At 38.3% G+C, this 16978-nt stretch overlaps 1 protein-coding gene and 1 long non-coding RNA gene across 3 annotated transcripts in view; one reads left to right on the plus strand and one right to left on the minus strand.

The window, feature by feature from the left end:
- Orc2 (origin recognition complex subunit 2) overlaps positions 1-16978 on the minus strand; it is a 90893-nt gene that overhangs the window by 37037 nt on the left and 36878 nt on the right. The window lies entirely within an intron of this gene.
- On the plus strand, positions 7541-15765 carry LOC138184016 (uncharacterized). Its single transcript, XR_011174221.1, has 3 exons — positions 7541-7960; positions 8583-8776; positions 15053-15765. It is a non-coding gene; the product is annotated as an uncharacterized LOC138184016 (long non-coding RNA).

Genomic DNA, 16978 nt, shown 5'->3' on the forward strand with positions numbered 1-16978 from the left:
GCATATTTGCGTTACAGGTGCAAAAATTTCCAACGATAAAACAACAAATATCTATCGATTCTTCTTCTCGTTCCTCGCAATTTTCTCATTTTATTCGCTCATTCGTCGCTAAAAGAAGAATTCAAGCTTCCACGTGATCGCCTTCGCTGTGGATTGTTAAAGAAGAGGAGTGAAAAGGATAATGAAAAGGTGAGAGATTCAGAGAAGAAGGGAAGAGAAAGACAGAAGAGACTGGTGGTGCAAAAACCGGCGGAGGCAGAGAAATAGATAGTCGAGACAGTCCATTAAGCAGCGAGTGCAATCCTGGACGAACAATCGAAATCCATGCTAATCGTCGAGTGTAGTAAAATGTAGCCAGACGTGGTTGAAATAGACGCGAGAGCGAGAAAGTTGCGAGCCTAGAAGAAGTCGCCTTTGTCTCTCGCCATTATCGCATTAAACGGAGGACCTTTCTTAAAGACCATCGCCGAGATTATTCCTGGAAACCGATTATTTGAATCTTTTTAGTTATACAAGGGAATAGAACCTGCCGTTTTTTCAGATCGCTGAATCACACCGATTGTTTGCTACGTGACAGTAACTCTTGGAATTTTTGTCACATATAGCGAGAAACATAACTGAATTAATAATACGTTTTCTATAAATCATTTTATATAGACATTAACGTCAAAACGAAGTATATATATGTCGGAGATATACCCTAGTCCAGATTTTCGCTATAGCTACACTTAAGTAATAAAACTAAAAGATAGTTGTAATGTTCTAATCCGATTATGGGTGCTCAAGGTTCATGACGATGGGCTTGGGCTCGAAGTAACATAACGAGTCACTGAACGTAGTATACGGGAGGGACGTGTACCTAACAGAGGTATGGAATAATTATATAGCTTTTCTTAAAAACAAAGATTGACCCGAGAGGTGGGGAGAGGACTATATAAGGGCAGTTCCACTTGGTCTGAGATAGAGTCTATTCAGAGGAGTACTACTTGCACGTAGAGTGACACCAGGATCGAGTATCACATCGCATTCGTCGTCCCGTTGGCCGTGGATTCGTTATCGAACCTGAATTCATTGTCATCGACATCTCGACCATCCGATCGCCGCTGTTACTTGTAACCTCTTGTAATAATCACATTTGTACTAATAAATATCAGTTATAACCACGATGGCAAATTCAAGTGAAGGTTCGTCAAACGCCCAAAATTCCAACATTAACCCGCATATAAATATATAAGAAATAAAGATACAATATTGTTTAATTTCGTATATTTGCAACTAACCCAAATAATTTTATAACGAGAAATTTGGTAACCAGAAATATAGAAAAATTCTATTTCATCGATAAATCTTTATGCCTGCAACAAATACATCGTAATATTCCAAATCACCCCTTACCATACATTTCTTAAACGAGTATAAATGTCAGAAAAATTACGGATAAAACGCACACGTTGTGACATTTCTAACCTACGAATAACTTACGAATTTTCCTTGATCCGAGCTGGATAATTTTACCATTCCGAGTCAGCCAGCGTGAATGATCTATCGGTTACAGAACGGCCAAGGGAGATAAGGAAAGCAAGAAAGAAGGAGAGACGAAACGAGACAGAAGATCGATAAAATAATAATTCTGCAAGTGCAACAATTCGGAAAATATCCATTTGTATAATTTATAAATATGCTATATGAATATATGTATAGAGTGCCTAAAGTATAGGGGAAACTAAAATACGTATAGCGATTCTATTTAAGATTAAGCGATCTCAAAGGGGCCACACAACATTTCCTTCGCAATTCTTTTCAGTCAATTTACCTTGGTATATCCTATTTTTTAACGGTGTAGTTATGAAAAGGAATTCCAACAATTCGCTCGATATTTCATACATATAAATCCTACAATTTGCTGAAATTCGAAGAAAACGAAGTATTTATAGCATCGTGATTAGAATACCTACCGTCTTTGATTTGTGTGGTAGACTTTAGCAGAGTGTCTACATATATATTAGTCTAGTTATATTTTGTACACTTTCAAAAAAATAACACGTATACGGATTATCTGATTTACGTTTCTCAATAATGCTGCGTTTACGAAACTTTGATGCGTTGCTTCATTGCTTGATTCTTAATGGATGGAAACGTTAAACGAATCGCTGAAGGTGGCCAGAGATAATTTTTCGAGAAAATAGGGGGGGGGGGGGAAATCGAGCGAAATGGCCTCGATTGTTTTGTGAAAGGGAAATAGGGAAAAAATCGAGGCCGCTGGAAAAACAAACCGATACTTTGTTGTTAAAGGCCCAAGCAGTGCATTATGTCATCGCTGGCTTCAATTACATATTCGCACGAGCGAAACTGCACGCTCGTTTTCGAAACGTTCACTCGTTAAATATTGTTGTTGAATCAACAAGCTCGGTTAACAAAGAATTATTGTGAATCTGGTAACGAGCTACAGCCCGTTGCAAAAGTACGGCTCGTTCTATACCTTGTGCTTTGAACGTTGCGTAATTGTTTAACGAAAAATGAAGAACCGTGTTACGACATGTAGCTGTGAGATATGCTACTTGTCGAATAAGACTGTAGAAAAGTTTTATTTCTTGCTTACGATTGTTCATATTAATCAAACATAAGAATATTGGGTGTCTGATGATTTATGGACGACTATGATATTTGTAAGCTTGTAAGGATTATACAAATAAATCGTACTAACGTTACCTGTCAGAGTATCGACACAATTGAAATTATTGCTTCCATATTTGCCTAGATATGAAGGAATCCAGTTGCCTCGCTATACCTTGCTCAAGTGTAACAGTTTGTTTGTCTACCGAATCAGACTGCAAAAGTCTATTTGAGATATCTCAATTTCTATTTCTCTACATTTTAACATCATTTGATATTTGATATACGATATAGAGATTAAAAGAGAGAGAGGGGGGGGGGAGAGAGACAAAATCATAAGAAACATTCTGAAAAACTAAGTTTGTAGTCGTGTTACGTTTGATTTTCTACAAATTATTACCTGCGCTGTAAAAAATATACCACAGTTTCTCTCTGGAGAAAAGTGAAAGTTGAACTGGATCAACGACTGCGATTAGCCAGCATCTATTTTTTAAACATACGCATAGCGATTAATATTAAAAGAAAATACTGTCAACATTCGTTCGAATATCAGAGATAATCTAAAAATTTACAGGACCACGAAAAATATTCCGAACATTTTCGCTATCAAAGTCAAAATACTCGTAAAAACGCAGAGAATATTCCAATTATTCGATTTAAAGAAGAAAACACTCGAAATATCGATACCATACGCGGGAATATAAAAGCGTCGAAAGTAATTCACACGAACACGTGAAATATTAAAAATATTCGCAACCAGAAATATCCCTGACGTTCACTCTAAATCCCGACATGAAGTTTTAAATGATGTTTCTAGGTCGATCTAATAACGTTTCAAGGTGCAACATCGTTGAAAGGATCCCTTATAAAGATTCTCGGCGTGAAGCTAACGCGTACCAGCAGCACCCGACAGTCTGGGATCACCAATTGCTATGAATTCATAAACTTCCCCCTCACCTCGTGAGATCAGAGAATATGTAAAAGCTGTATTACGTACACATCGATACAGGAAAAAGATAAATGTGCCACATTTGCATATAATTTATCGCCGCAGTTCATTTTCATTGAAATGTATTTTATTGTTTCTTAATGACAATCTTACGAAGTGTTGACATTCCGTTAACTCATTACGGTTTAAAAGAACCTTGAAATAAAAAAGAGAAAAAGAGAAAAGACAGAAAAACGTACTATTTGTCTGATGGATTAATTTCTAATTATGTATATGACACGAGGAATAACAACTACGATTGGCAGATTTCGTAATTGATCCTTGAAACATCGAGAAGTTTAATGTTTTACGCTTTGTACATATGTAATTCGTATCGCTTAATACATGCACCGTGCACGCTTCATTAATCTACAGCTCATTATTGTCGCTTCCAAATACGTGTCATGGTATCTTTCTTGAAAAGTGAAAGTCCTTTTAATTCGTAACTCACGATATCATAGAGTACGACACGAAAATTATATATTATCTTTGATGCGAACACTTGAAAGGTTCAAGGAACACGAAACCTATATAATTTATCATTTGGTTGCGCGATATTAAATTTCAAAAATATAATAATTCAACTAAAAGAAACTCTGAATAATTTAAATAATACATATTTTATACGTTCTATAGATATATGCGAAAGGTATTCAATGTTTGTTCAGGTTGTATACCGTTTGAGTAAAACGAAACGAGTATGCTCATCAGAAGCAGTTAACAGGTTAATAGAAAGCAGACGACTTTCCTCTGGCGCATACCAAAGTACATAATAACGAAAGCATAACAGAAAAACGACGAATCTCTCAAACTTTCCAGCATTGTCTGGAATATAGCGTGGCCAGGCAATGATAGGGAACGCTTGGGTCTGCTTTAAAGGGACGTTTTTGTGGTCGACTGCTGCGACCTTAGTGCAAAACAGGTACCACGTCTGCTTCATTGTGTGTGATACGCTTTAAACGGGCCATTTTACTACGGGAACATTTTTACTGCTTTGTCGTACCGGTGTATACCACCGTAGGTAAGATAAAGCATCCTTCTTCTTCTTTTATATCAACTTGAATGCTGACAGTTTCACGAAACTCTTTTCCCAGACGATATATCTTATCAGCTCTTTTCCACTGGTAATCTTCTATATCTACGATCTTAATTATTCATAGAATTTATGGGACTAAATGATACGAATCGTAAAATTGACTATGATACTGATCTACGGAAGACTCCGATATTATTAGTTTGAAATAACACACGTAACGTTAAAGGGTTCGATTGCTGAAACGTTTCTTCGACTTTCCCCTCGTGTTCGACTGCAACAATATTCATCGTTGTTCGCTACGATCCGGCACGATTTCCTCCGTCACGCGACAATGTATACGCTATACACAGTCAGAGACGTCGGTATTAAAAAAACGACGTCGAGTTCGTTTCGAGAACGGAACGAACGAGAGAAAGGAGATTTGCGTTTCAGATTTCTGCAAAATTCGTCCCAGATACGAGCGGTCGGTACGATGCGCGTTTGCACTCTATCTGAACCGTTTCCCTTGTTTTCCCGCGTGTTCAGAAAATAGAAGGAGTTTCATGAGACCGATGCATCGAAGATGCACTGAAGATACAGAAACTCGCAATACCTGTACATTTTGCGTCTCTAGTTTAAGTCCGTTTTAACTGAACGATATTATCCATAAAAATTTAATACGGATAACATCGTCAATGGTACAATAGCATCTCTACAGTGATACTCGAAATGTGCTCGTCGATTCCCACGAGTCGCTCTTAAAAGCAACCGCTCGTAACTAAAATAACGGTGGAAAGTAACGCAATCTCACGTGGAGCACGCCTCCTTAACAACGATTGCCCATGACGCGATCCGGCTGAATCGAGTTTGTCTATGCGATGATGAAGCGACTGCAGAGTCTCGACCGACGATATCGAGAGGCACTTCCACCATGCCCTACTTCTATGACATCACAAACGTGCCTCCTCTTGTCCCTGATTCACGATCGAATTCCGTTAAAACCGCGAGGCAGATGATGCATATCGTCGAATTCATTCCAAGACTTATCGGTAAGACGTACGTCCCGAGCCGAACGAGAAACTTTCGCTTGGTTCGTGAACCAACGAACGAGACGAGACGTTGTCCGTGTGAGAAAAATATCTCTCGAGAAAATTGCTCGTTAGCGGAGAAACGTGTCGCGCGAACGAGGCTGCGCGGCGTGGGCAGCTTCTAGAATAATAAGTTTGGGTAAACATGTCCTGGAGATGGAGAACGGTATTCTCTTCGGGAGAATGCCACCAGAGGTGGAATTGCAGTGCTCGAAGTTGGAGTCTGAAAGTCGAATGACTAGAGCGGGGAGGTTGAGAGCGGGCGCTGAGAAATTGGAAAATGGTAATTTAAGTTTTAAATGTGCGTAACTTAGATTCTTGCAATCTTTTGTAACGATACGCACGATAATTCCATCTTACTGAAACTATTTTTTTACTCGGCCATGAGAACAGACATTTTATTTATATCATATTTGAATAATATTTACTATATTAATTTAATCATTTATCAAATTTCATAGATCCGTCACCTATCTCTAAGAAACCTACGTTTGTGAATTTAAGCACGAGTGGACTTATCATGTCCTTTCTGCACGCTCTTTGATTAGATATCATTAGTGAGAAATAATGAGAATGAGATAGTGAGAATTCAAAACTGACTAACGACAATTGAAATTTGGTATCTCGCTAATTGGCAGATGTCAATGGGCGCAGCTGGGAAATGCAGTTTGCTAGCGAAGATCTCCGATGGGATTCGCGGAAAGCGACTCAGAGAGATGTCGACCCCGTGGTCGGAATCATTTAGAACGACTGACACTTCGCTGGTAAAAAATCTCGGCCGACCTTGACCCGTGCGCGATACATCGAAATACCTAGAAGCGAGCGTCACAAAATTGGGTTGCCTACTCTCAACTCTCGACCTTTTTTTGCAACCCAGCTTCTCCTCCCCTCAGGCCCGGCAGCTGCCTCTCTTTCTCTCATTTTCTCGAGGAGGTGCAATGCAGGGGCTTGTAAGGAGAACGGGAAGCAAAGCGGAGCATCGTGTTTATGTAGGTAGGTAGGTTGCACGAGCCGAAGCCTCCGTGAAAAACATCTCTTGACAAAGTTGTTCGACGGTGCATCGATGCACGTGTGCTCGCGTTTCGTCCTAAGCCTCATCAATATCACCCTAGTGACAACCTTATTTCTGTTTGATCCTTTGGAAACATCACGCAGATATTTCAAGAAAATTAAAAAATAATAAATCAAATCTTTGTAGATCGCCCTTTGTAGCTAAAGTGAGCGATGACGTAATGAGAGATGAGAATTGTTCGAATTCATTTTTTAATTTCTTTGGAACGGATTTTTATTAATGGTAAAGCAAACACGTATTTTCTGCAGAATATGTTAAGAAAAAACTGTTGAAGATAATTAAAAAATAACTAAAACGAAAAATCTTGCTGTAGCAGGATGCACAAACTACCAACTATCTATCAGATCGCTTATATTCCTAACGCTCTCGGCTATTCAAAATATTCGAACATTAATCTTGATGAAAATCTCAGCGACGCCAATTGAGAATTAAAACCTTCTAACTCTAATATTCTCTATCCTCCGTCCGATTAATTTCCAAGTCTTGTGTTATTCGAAATACTCGAGCACCGAGCTTAAAGCTTAAAATCCCAATGAAACCGATCTTGGATACTAATCCATCCATGTTGACCATGGTAGTCTATGCGCAATTTGAAACAAAATAAAAAGAAAAATCTACGTAGCTTCTTAATCGCGTTTCTCTCGAAGCATAACTCCCCACTTAACGCGACGTCGTCATCACGAGGACCGTCACCGACCGATTACGTTGCACGATGACAGCGTGAACGTAACGATCATGTATTCGGTACGCGGCAGCACTCGAGTTCCCACAAGAAAAACGGAGCTTTTGCAACGCGAGCGAAATCGGCCGGTTAGTCGACTGGCTGGCTGTGTTGGCTGGTCGTTCAGCAGCTGCAGAAAAGCGTATCGTGTTCTCCACGAGGTGTCTTGCTTTGCCGGGATTTTATCGCGTGGCCCCCTTCGTGGCGTTATACCCTGTGCTCGCTCTGTTCGCTCTGGTGCACGCGCACGAGCCGCCGCTGCCCTCTCTGTCTTACTGTGATCTAGGCTAACCGCGTTCGTCGTTCCTCGTAAGTAGGAGCATAACCCCATCGCTGTAACGTACCACGGTACCATCGTCATCTCGAGTATCGCTACTGCCGTGCCACCAATACGCTGCAGCGTGACAAGCACTTCCAACCACACGCTCCTTCCTTCGTTATCGAGTAACGAAGGTTCGTCGAGGTATACTTCTTTAATCTGCATCATATTTGCTGGTGGAAATGTCGCGGCAAGAATTTTGTTAATTTTGAAGAAGTATACAAGATGTTTACATCAGTAATTGCCTAGTGCCTTCTTCGTTGCTATGTAATAGGTTTAGATGGAAAAAGCAGAAGACAGAATTTTACTGTTTTCTACTGATATTCGAGTATATTCTGTATTTGGCATACTGTTTGGAATACTCGCTGGGTTGCTTTCCTCCTGGAACGTCGTTTGCTTTATGAAATGTTTTCCTTTCGCGATATTTCTTTTATCTTGGAGAACAACATACAACAATATAGGCTTGTGCCAAATCTTTTCTTTGTATCGTGATTTAATTGCCTGAATATTTTTCTAAATTTCGAAAATTGATTCGCTGCTTCTTCCCCAAGCAGTCCCCAATAGCAACCATAGTTTTAGGAGTTACGAAATCTTTATGAACGAGCACTTTGAAATGGAAAAACGCGATCACGATATCGTCTTTACGTTGATCTGATAATCTTCCTGATTTCTGCTTCAGAGTTAATTGCTAACTTCACCGATAATCTCTGTTTCGTTAATTCCAAACTTATTTTTCATTCGAAGCATTCGAACATCGAATTTAAAGGTACAAAATGAAAGGAGAAAACAGGATTACCCTTCCGTAGCAAACTACATGAGCTCGTTGCAACATCCATAACAAGCAGAGCAGGATACGAGAGAGCTTCTGAGAGATTCAGTAATCAGTCGCAACATTGTTGCCCGGTTTCGGGCAGAAAACCAGCGAGAAAGTACAGAAGAAGGAATCGAGGCCACTTGTCGGTAAGTGTGCAATGGATAACTCGCAAACGTTACGTATTTTTCGTCTTATGGAAATTCTACCACGCCATACATACCGTATGTGTTCTCACTTTGCTTTCCCGGTAAACAAAACGCCAGATAACGTTGAGAAATCAGAAATCGATAAGGAAATTTTGAAATCGTGACCCTGGTGCTTCCATGGGAAAAGATCGACTTCGCAACGTGTTTTCTCACAGGCTTTCGCTGAGAAACGCGGAAATCCATTGAAACGTTTAGCAATCGCTCGAACAAGTGGAGCACGGATAAGTGAAACGAATTCGAATTTGACAGGTTGAGTGCAGAAATTGCATGATTGCTATTTTATTCTATTGTTAAATTATTACAGAGATTATTTGTTATTAACTTATCACTGCGTCATACGGAATTATCAGAGAATCTCTTTCGTGTCACTTTGATTTTTATTCTCGCTTCTCGTGTTTATATATTTTTTGACGATTCTCTTAAAAATTATTTTTTTTTTACAGTATCATACGAATAATATGCTAATTTATCGATCCATATGACTTTTATTTTCACTTGTTTGATTGCTTCAATAGAATTATTCGTAGCGATCTTCTAATTACGTTGAGCAGTGTGTACCTATCGAATTAAATTCTTTTCATTGTCTACTCAATAAAATCTCTTAACGTCGAATATATACGATTAATAATAAATTTCTTCTTCTTCTTCAATGTAACATTAACATAAAATTTAACGAGCAATATTAACCATATTCGAACTTCAGGCGGATCAATTTAATAACAAAAATCTGTATTTCTTCACGCTATAACAAATAGAATGGAGATCAACTTTTCGATGGATCTCGAAATCCCAACTCGACCAGTGAGAGAATCGTATTGCCAGCAGCATCTCTCCCGATGCGATCGAGAGATCGACCAGCCGTAAAATCAAATTAATCGTACGATCACGCGTGCCAGCTACTCTCTGTGTACGTGCAAGTATACGCGACCACATGGGTGTGATTCACGCTGGTGTGCGTCCGCGTGTGGGTGTGGTCCGTTGTGTTACGTGACCTCGTGGTTGTCGTATGGCTGAATAGGCTCGTCAATGGCTCGTTTCATTGAATTAAATAGGCCATTCGTGCACGAGCATAATTACCGAACGACAACAGAAAGAAAAAGAAAAGAAATTTATATGAGATCGTCTCTCGACTAAACGAACGAAACGATTTCGATTATCCTGTTTTGGGATGGATTTTAAGGTCAATACGCGTGTGAAAGGTAAAAAGGCGATAGAAATAAATATTCTGAAAAGTGGGTAAGAAATCGTTCGCTTAGAGATTCTGTTGATCGACCGTAATGAGGACTGCGAAAAGAGAAAAAGAAGAACTGCTGATTACACGTTTCAACATCGATTGTTGCGTAAAGCGAGGCGTCTGTTGGCAAACCGGCACGATCGTGGAACCGTATTGTTGTGCGAGGCTGTTCTACATTTTTGGAGAACGAATTAGGTTACTGGTCGATACTATCGCGTTCGATCGCGAATGATTTTGTACTGTATTTGACATTAGAACTAACCACAGCTATGATATATATACATGTATATATATTGTTTGAAAATTTTTCGATGAAAATTTTGTATAATTTTTGGACAAATTTCTCCGGCTCGTTATATAGTTTTAGCAGGAAAATTAAACGAGGGAAATTCGCAGAAAGCGTGGAGCAAACGTTGAAACGACATAACGAGCGGATTACTCGAGCAAAAGTGCGAACAGCAAATGTTTAATGCTACCCGAGGCATTTAAATGGTTAATCTCGCGCGCCGTTCCGGAAATATTTCTCACAAAAGGCGAGTTAACTCGTCGTCGTGTCCAGATCCACGTTTAAAAGGTTAAACGTGTACACTGCACGAATTCTGGAAATTTCATTGCTCAACGATGAGAGATGATGAACTTATTATCCGTGTAATTACCCAGAAAACATAAATCGTCGAATCGCAAAGAGAATCGTTATTCGCTGTAAAACCAACGAAGAACAAATGAAATAAAGACGTTTATTACTTGCGATAATCTCTATTTACAGATCGTAAAAATTGTTATGAATTCTGTATGAAAATTTCCGTAGATATTTTTATCTCGACGTCCAAAACGAAATTTTAACAAAATTCTCGTGAAATAAACAGAAAGATATACGACACGAACAAATTCTGCACCATATAACCGTTTTCGTTCGTAATCTGACTCTATTATCGTACTTGATCTACGGAACCTGTATGAGACCGGCAGGTGTCTCATACAATACTTATGATTAAGACATCTAATACTTCTGAAGAGGGGTGTACGCTTGCTCCAAATCGCAAGTAGAATGCGTTTGCGACGTCGTCGCCCCGCGATAAGTGGACCGAGACCAAGTCCTGTCTCGTCACAGTGAGTCTTTTGTACATGGCTCCACGATCTGTAGGATAACACAAGTAGTCGTGTTTTTACATATTAATCATTAATGACGATCGTAATTGTAGCCTGTTAAACCACCGGTCGTCATTCTATCGATGAAATAGAGAACTGTAATAACGAATAGTCGAACACAACTGGCAATTCTATAAATTTTGAAAATCATATTTATTTCACAAATCTTATATTTGGTATCGATAATCGGTAGGATTAGTAATGAGATTAAGAATAGATTATGTTTCCTCCGGTAATAATAATAATAATAATAAACTGTATACTCTGATGTCTGCTTTGTCACAATTCCATAAATATCATAGAGTCTATATATTTAGAATTTATTGGAATTAGGAACTTGGTTTTCTCCGAAATATTATACTCTATACATTTTTTCGAGCAGAATTTGTCCTCTGAGAGGCTGTTGATACGTTTAATCAAATTATTCTGATTTTAGTGTCTTATGCGCGACTCTAGGAACACAATGTTCGATAGAAGATATTTTTACGAGCGATGACAACATTCGAGCGACGATTACTCGGTTACAGTTACGTTAACGAGCAGTTTCGTAACGACGTGGCGAGCTAGGCCAGACCAGATAGGCCAGGTCTCCGGGAAAGCTGCTGGCATTTAGGTCCACGGTTTACATATTTGTAAATATATCTCCAGGGCCGTGCTAAACAATTCATTCCCGGCTAGGTTCGTCGCGTTTAAATTCGGCCTGACCTTAAGGTGAAGTGGTCTCAGCTGGATCGGCAAACCGATCACGCCTTGGGATTTCTTTCTCTTTCGAGTTTTGTTAACCTTTCGAATCGCGAAAGGGTTGCACACGCGAAAAGGTTACCCCGTTTCAAACACTGGAATATTGCAAAGAAGAGGCCTTTCAGTTTCGTTGAGAGTAGGTTTCTTAGGTTCGACTTTGTCCGCCTGATGTACATGGAACATGCATAATTTGAAAATTTAAATATTTGAAAGTTTAGCATCTGAAAATCCAGAAATTTGGACACTCGTAAGCTTGAAAATGGAAGATTTTTGGAATCTGGAGATTCCAAAGATTCTGGAGATTTAAAAATTTAGAAATTTAAAGATTTATGAATATTGAAATTCTGACCATAGCTAGCAAGTTCGCATTGAAAATTTATATATCGCATAACTAATGTTCTACAAACATGGTAATTTAGAAAACATGAGTCTGCATTTTAGTAAAGTAGTGGTATACCAGCACATTATCATAGACATATGGATTTAGAGAGAGTGTAAAAAAGTTGTAACATGCTAACCTGTTAATGGAGTCGTTTGCTAATCATTTCGTATCCTGTCTTAACGATGCTGTCTTCATTTTCATTGCCTTTCCATTTGCTTAAAAAAGGGTAACTACTTTCAAGGAATGAAAAACGGGATTTTGTTTTAAAATGTTGGCAGCTCATTAACGAAGAGACCTTCACATTTCATATTTTTGCTAGAACTCGTTCATAACAAGCCATACCAACTTAAGACCTTCATATTTCCTACTTTTACTACAATTTTTTGTTCATACTATCTACTACGTCTACTATACAGCTGTTTATTTATGTTCATATATTGCTTAGCTCTCACTAACCTACGCTCATACGACATTTTCGTCTTACTTTTACTTTTACTCCCTCGCTTTTACTTTACTCTCACTTTTGCCCATAAAACACGCAGACAAAAACCAGAAACCTCTGGTACACCCTATGCGTATAGCATTGACAATTAATTGACGAAGAAAGTGTATCGGTGCTATATTAATATATAACAAATACCGACCAAGAGATCTAATAAATTTAACCTTAAAAATTAAATTTATCCGAGTCTTTAAATTAATAAACTATACATCATACCTGTTTCCATTATCAGCTGTTTTCTATGAAAAAAATTATATTTAGCGTTATAATGTAACTGGACAAAAACATATTATACAAAAATATAAAAGAATCTATTTTAGTATAATCCAGATGAAATAAATAATTGTTTATCGCTGTCACAAAGGCTTAATAAACGAAACATACGTTAGTTTCATTACCGTTCTTCATTCGTAATTATAATATTTTAATAGAATTTCTTATCTCGGGTATAAGGATAGAAATATACGTACGTCTCACCAGAACTGTCATGGCTTAGGTCGTCGAGATAAACTCGTGGGTGTGCTCTTACAACGCATGATTGATCGTTTCCAATATCGACTGTTGCGTAAGAAATATAGTCATTATTGTAAACATCAGTGTCCGCCGTTTCGTTCCCTCGACTAAGGTAATTTGTTTAAAACGCAGTTGATAGATTAGAACAAATTTACGCTATCCGAAGGACAAATATCCTCGAATTAACTCGGTTCCCAACAATTTTCTGCCTGGTAATCTGGCATTGAGCCGGCTCTCGAGGATATCTAAGTGTATGAACGAAGAATATCGAGCGTTTCGAGAGAGCGAAAGGACCCGAAGCTGTCGGTAGAAATGGTGAAATCTGAATGTACTTACGCGAAGGTGACCTAAAAGTGAAACCATTTGCTCGTCGTGCCGAGTAAAAGAGCTAAGAGCCGCGACTCGAAGAATCGCGCCTCTCGAAAACTTAATTTCCTCTGACCGCCTTTGAAACCATGTCGTAATTATCGTTTCTTGAAGACGATTTTTCTATGTGAAGTTCAAGATCGGATAGACAGCACAATTATGTCAGCGGCTCAGACGAGAATTCCTTACTTTTGTTCGAACTAACGCTAATGTGTGCTATATAAAAAACAATTTATTTGAAGAAAAGCTTCAAATTCTTAGCCTTGCCACAATTTTACTGCAGTTTATCGCGGAGCTACTTTAAGATTTTTGCGAAATTATCGGCCGTAAAGAGGGAAACGTAAACGAAAGGGAAGATGAAGATTCCTTGATTTTATCTATATTCAGAAAATCGAACTTCGTGTTCGAGTTTGGTACAACGGTGCAATACGCAATCGGACAAACATTCTAATTTCGCCTAGTTCTCCCAGCCGGTTAGTTGCATTCGCCTACTTGCATTAGAGAACGGCGAATGCGACTAACCTGAACCGTGTCGGCAATATAGGATTACACCAGGTTTGCTCACGTTGGCTTTCTAAGCACTCTGGTTCGACCGGCTGAACTCGAACGACCGGTATCTGTCGTTTGACGCTGTCATTTATTATTTATCTTTGTTTGTTCCTATTTATCATTGTTTGGTGTTGTCTACCTTTGTTTGTTTACCATCGTTTGTAATTGTCTTATTTAACGATTTCTTCTACTGCTACTTGTACTTCTACTTCTACTTTTATCGCTATTGTCGTTGTTTCGCGACGTAACCGCCAAATGATTACGCGATGTACATTCGCAGTGTGTGCATTGCTTTTGAGTGGAAAATCGAGATGAAGTTAAGGTCAATAAGATCGATCGGGACGAACGATAGGTAAATTTTGGTGTCTCCTTGAAATGGAATAAAAATCAAACCAACTAGCAAAGTAAATCAAAACGTACGTTGAAAAGTAGAAATCTATTTCCACTGATAGCTGAAGAATGAAGAACGAAGAATGGAAGTATACGATGGTTACAAAAAGTAATATAACTTTCGAAAAGTTACTATTCTTGCAAAGAATAACAGAATCTCGAATAAGTATAACAGAAACTTGTAAAGAGTAAGAGAACTGCTCTAATGAGACTCGGATGATTTTATCAGTCGACTTAATGTTTTTCACTGAAATCCTTTAAAAATTCTCTTCCTTCTTATCAATTGATTCTACCAAAAGATAACAAGAAAAAAGACGCCCTTCCTAGCAAACCACGACGCTAATAACGATAAAATGTATAACATGGAGTTGACTGCTGACTCTCGCACAGGTCGTCGAGCGTGGAAATTCGAACGAGGGTAATGGAAAATCGTGATAATGAGCACAGCGAAGGAGGACAGAAGAGGAGAGGAATGCGAGGAGTAAGACATTAGAAAGATAAGATAGAAGAGCGAGATGAAGAAAATGGAAAGAGAGAGAGAGAAAGAGAAAATGATAGATCTTCTCAAGCGATGCGACCCTGTTTCTAAACGGCGCACTCTGTATTTGCATAACTCACAAATACCATCGAGGCTGCTTCAAGATCGCTCGTAAATCATCAACGCCATGGGGATGCTCCGTTTTCATTATCGAAATCCTGGAAAATTAAAGAAGTTGGGCCGTATCGTTTCGCTCGCATTGATAAGACAACGCGTTCCGTTTAGTGGGACGCGGTAAACACGTAATCAAGAATTAATGTTTCTTCTTGGCTGACTCTGTAATACTTTTCTTTTTCATTGTATGAATTTTCTCTTTAGTGGGTAATAAATGAATTTGAAATTATACTATTATAACGTAATAAGATAATTATCGATCAAACTGCCCAGATTATAATAATTAGACTGCGGATTATAAAATGCACACAATATGCAAAATGGTTTGAAATACAGGTTCTTGCGTACATCCTTTTCGAGGTCTAAGATATTTGCAAAATATGAATTTCCATAAATGTCCGCGATGTAATAATAATCAAATAATATGAAGTTTAGCAGCGAAATTGTCATAACAGCGATACCAGTAATTAAGCGTAATCAAAGTATTCGTTGACCAAATCGAACCATAATCAGTTTAAAATTCTTTCTAACCTGGGATCAAATTTTTCGTCCCATATCTAGAACTAATCAACTATACAAAGAACATCATAGTTTCCGTGGCCGGATTCATCTACAGCCGAGCAAATACCAATCGACTGTTACACGCCCAATTCTACTTTTCTCAGCAGAATCTATACCGAATGCCAGAATACTGGCTGGAACGTTTCAGTGGAATCGCGCAAACTCCTTTTACCTAGAATTCTAAAGACAGGCTTCCATGTCACGATGGCATGCGAGGATTCAATTACCCATCGAGATTCCCTCATCTCGCGTGACGAGCAAATACGCGACCGCCCGTGGTTTCGTCCAATGATTATGATACGGGTCAGGATATAGCGAGATCGTGAAGTCGGTCAGTAGTCAAAGTAATCGCGTTTCAGGTGTCTTAGACAAAGAGATTGACAGAAATATGGCAGGTAAAAGCATGAAATCCTAAGTAGGATTGTACAAAGGAGGCATACTTATAGAAAATAGTCAATTTTCAATCCTGTCGTCGGTAGAAAATTCCTAGAGGATGTAACAACATCCTAGAACCTAACAAGTTTCTATATGTTTATTTATTGCGCGAGATAACCAATTCTTGCAATAAATATAATATTTACATATAGTATTATATATTTACGTATAGTATTTACGATAAATATTCCAATAGAACAAAAGGGGATCGTACATAATTCAATAAAATAATATAAAACAAAAAATGTGCATTTATTATTTCCTTATAAAAGGAGAGAAACTTTTTGGACAGCCTAATATAATATATGATATAGAAAGAACGAAAGATATGACATAGTGAATATAGCGTAAGTCGGTATATAGACATATAATAAATAGGTAAATACAGATAATAAATAAATAATAAATAATACAGATCGCGAAGTGTTGAATTAGACTGACGAAGAGGAGGCAAAAAAAAAAACAAAGGGCGAATATTGACATCGACACAACGCACGCAGAAACCACATGCCTGGAATCATTGTAACTGTCCAACAGATGTTACATCTAGAGTTAGGATTTAAGAAGTTTATTTAGCTTCAATCTTTACTTTTATCAAAAAGAAGGTTCAAATGTTCGAATTAACAAACTGTTGTATAATAATAGAAACATTTACATTTGTAAAATAT

Source organism: Bombus flavifrons, chromosome 10 (assembly GCF_040668555.2).
Source record: "Bombus flavifrons isolate JBK064 chromosome 10, iyBomFlav1_principal, whole genome shotgun sequence".
Classification (NCBI taxonomy): domain Eukaryota; kingdom Metazoa; phylum Arthropoda; class Insecta; order Hymenoptera; family Apidae; genus Bombus; species Bombus flavifrons.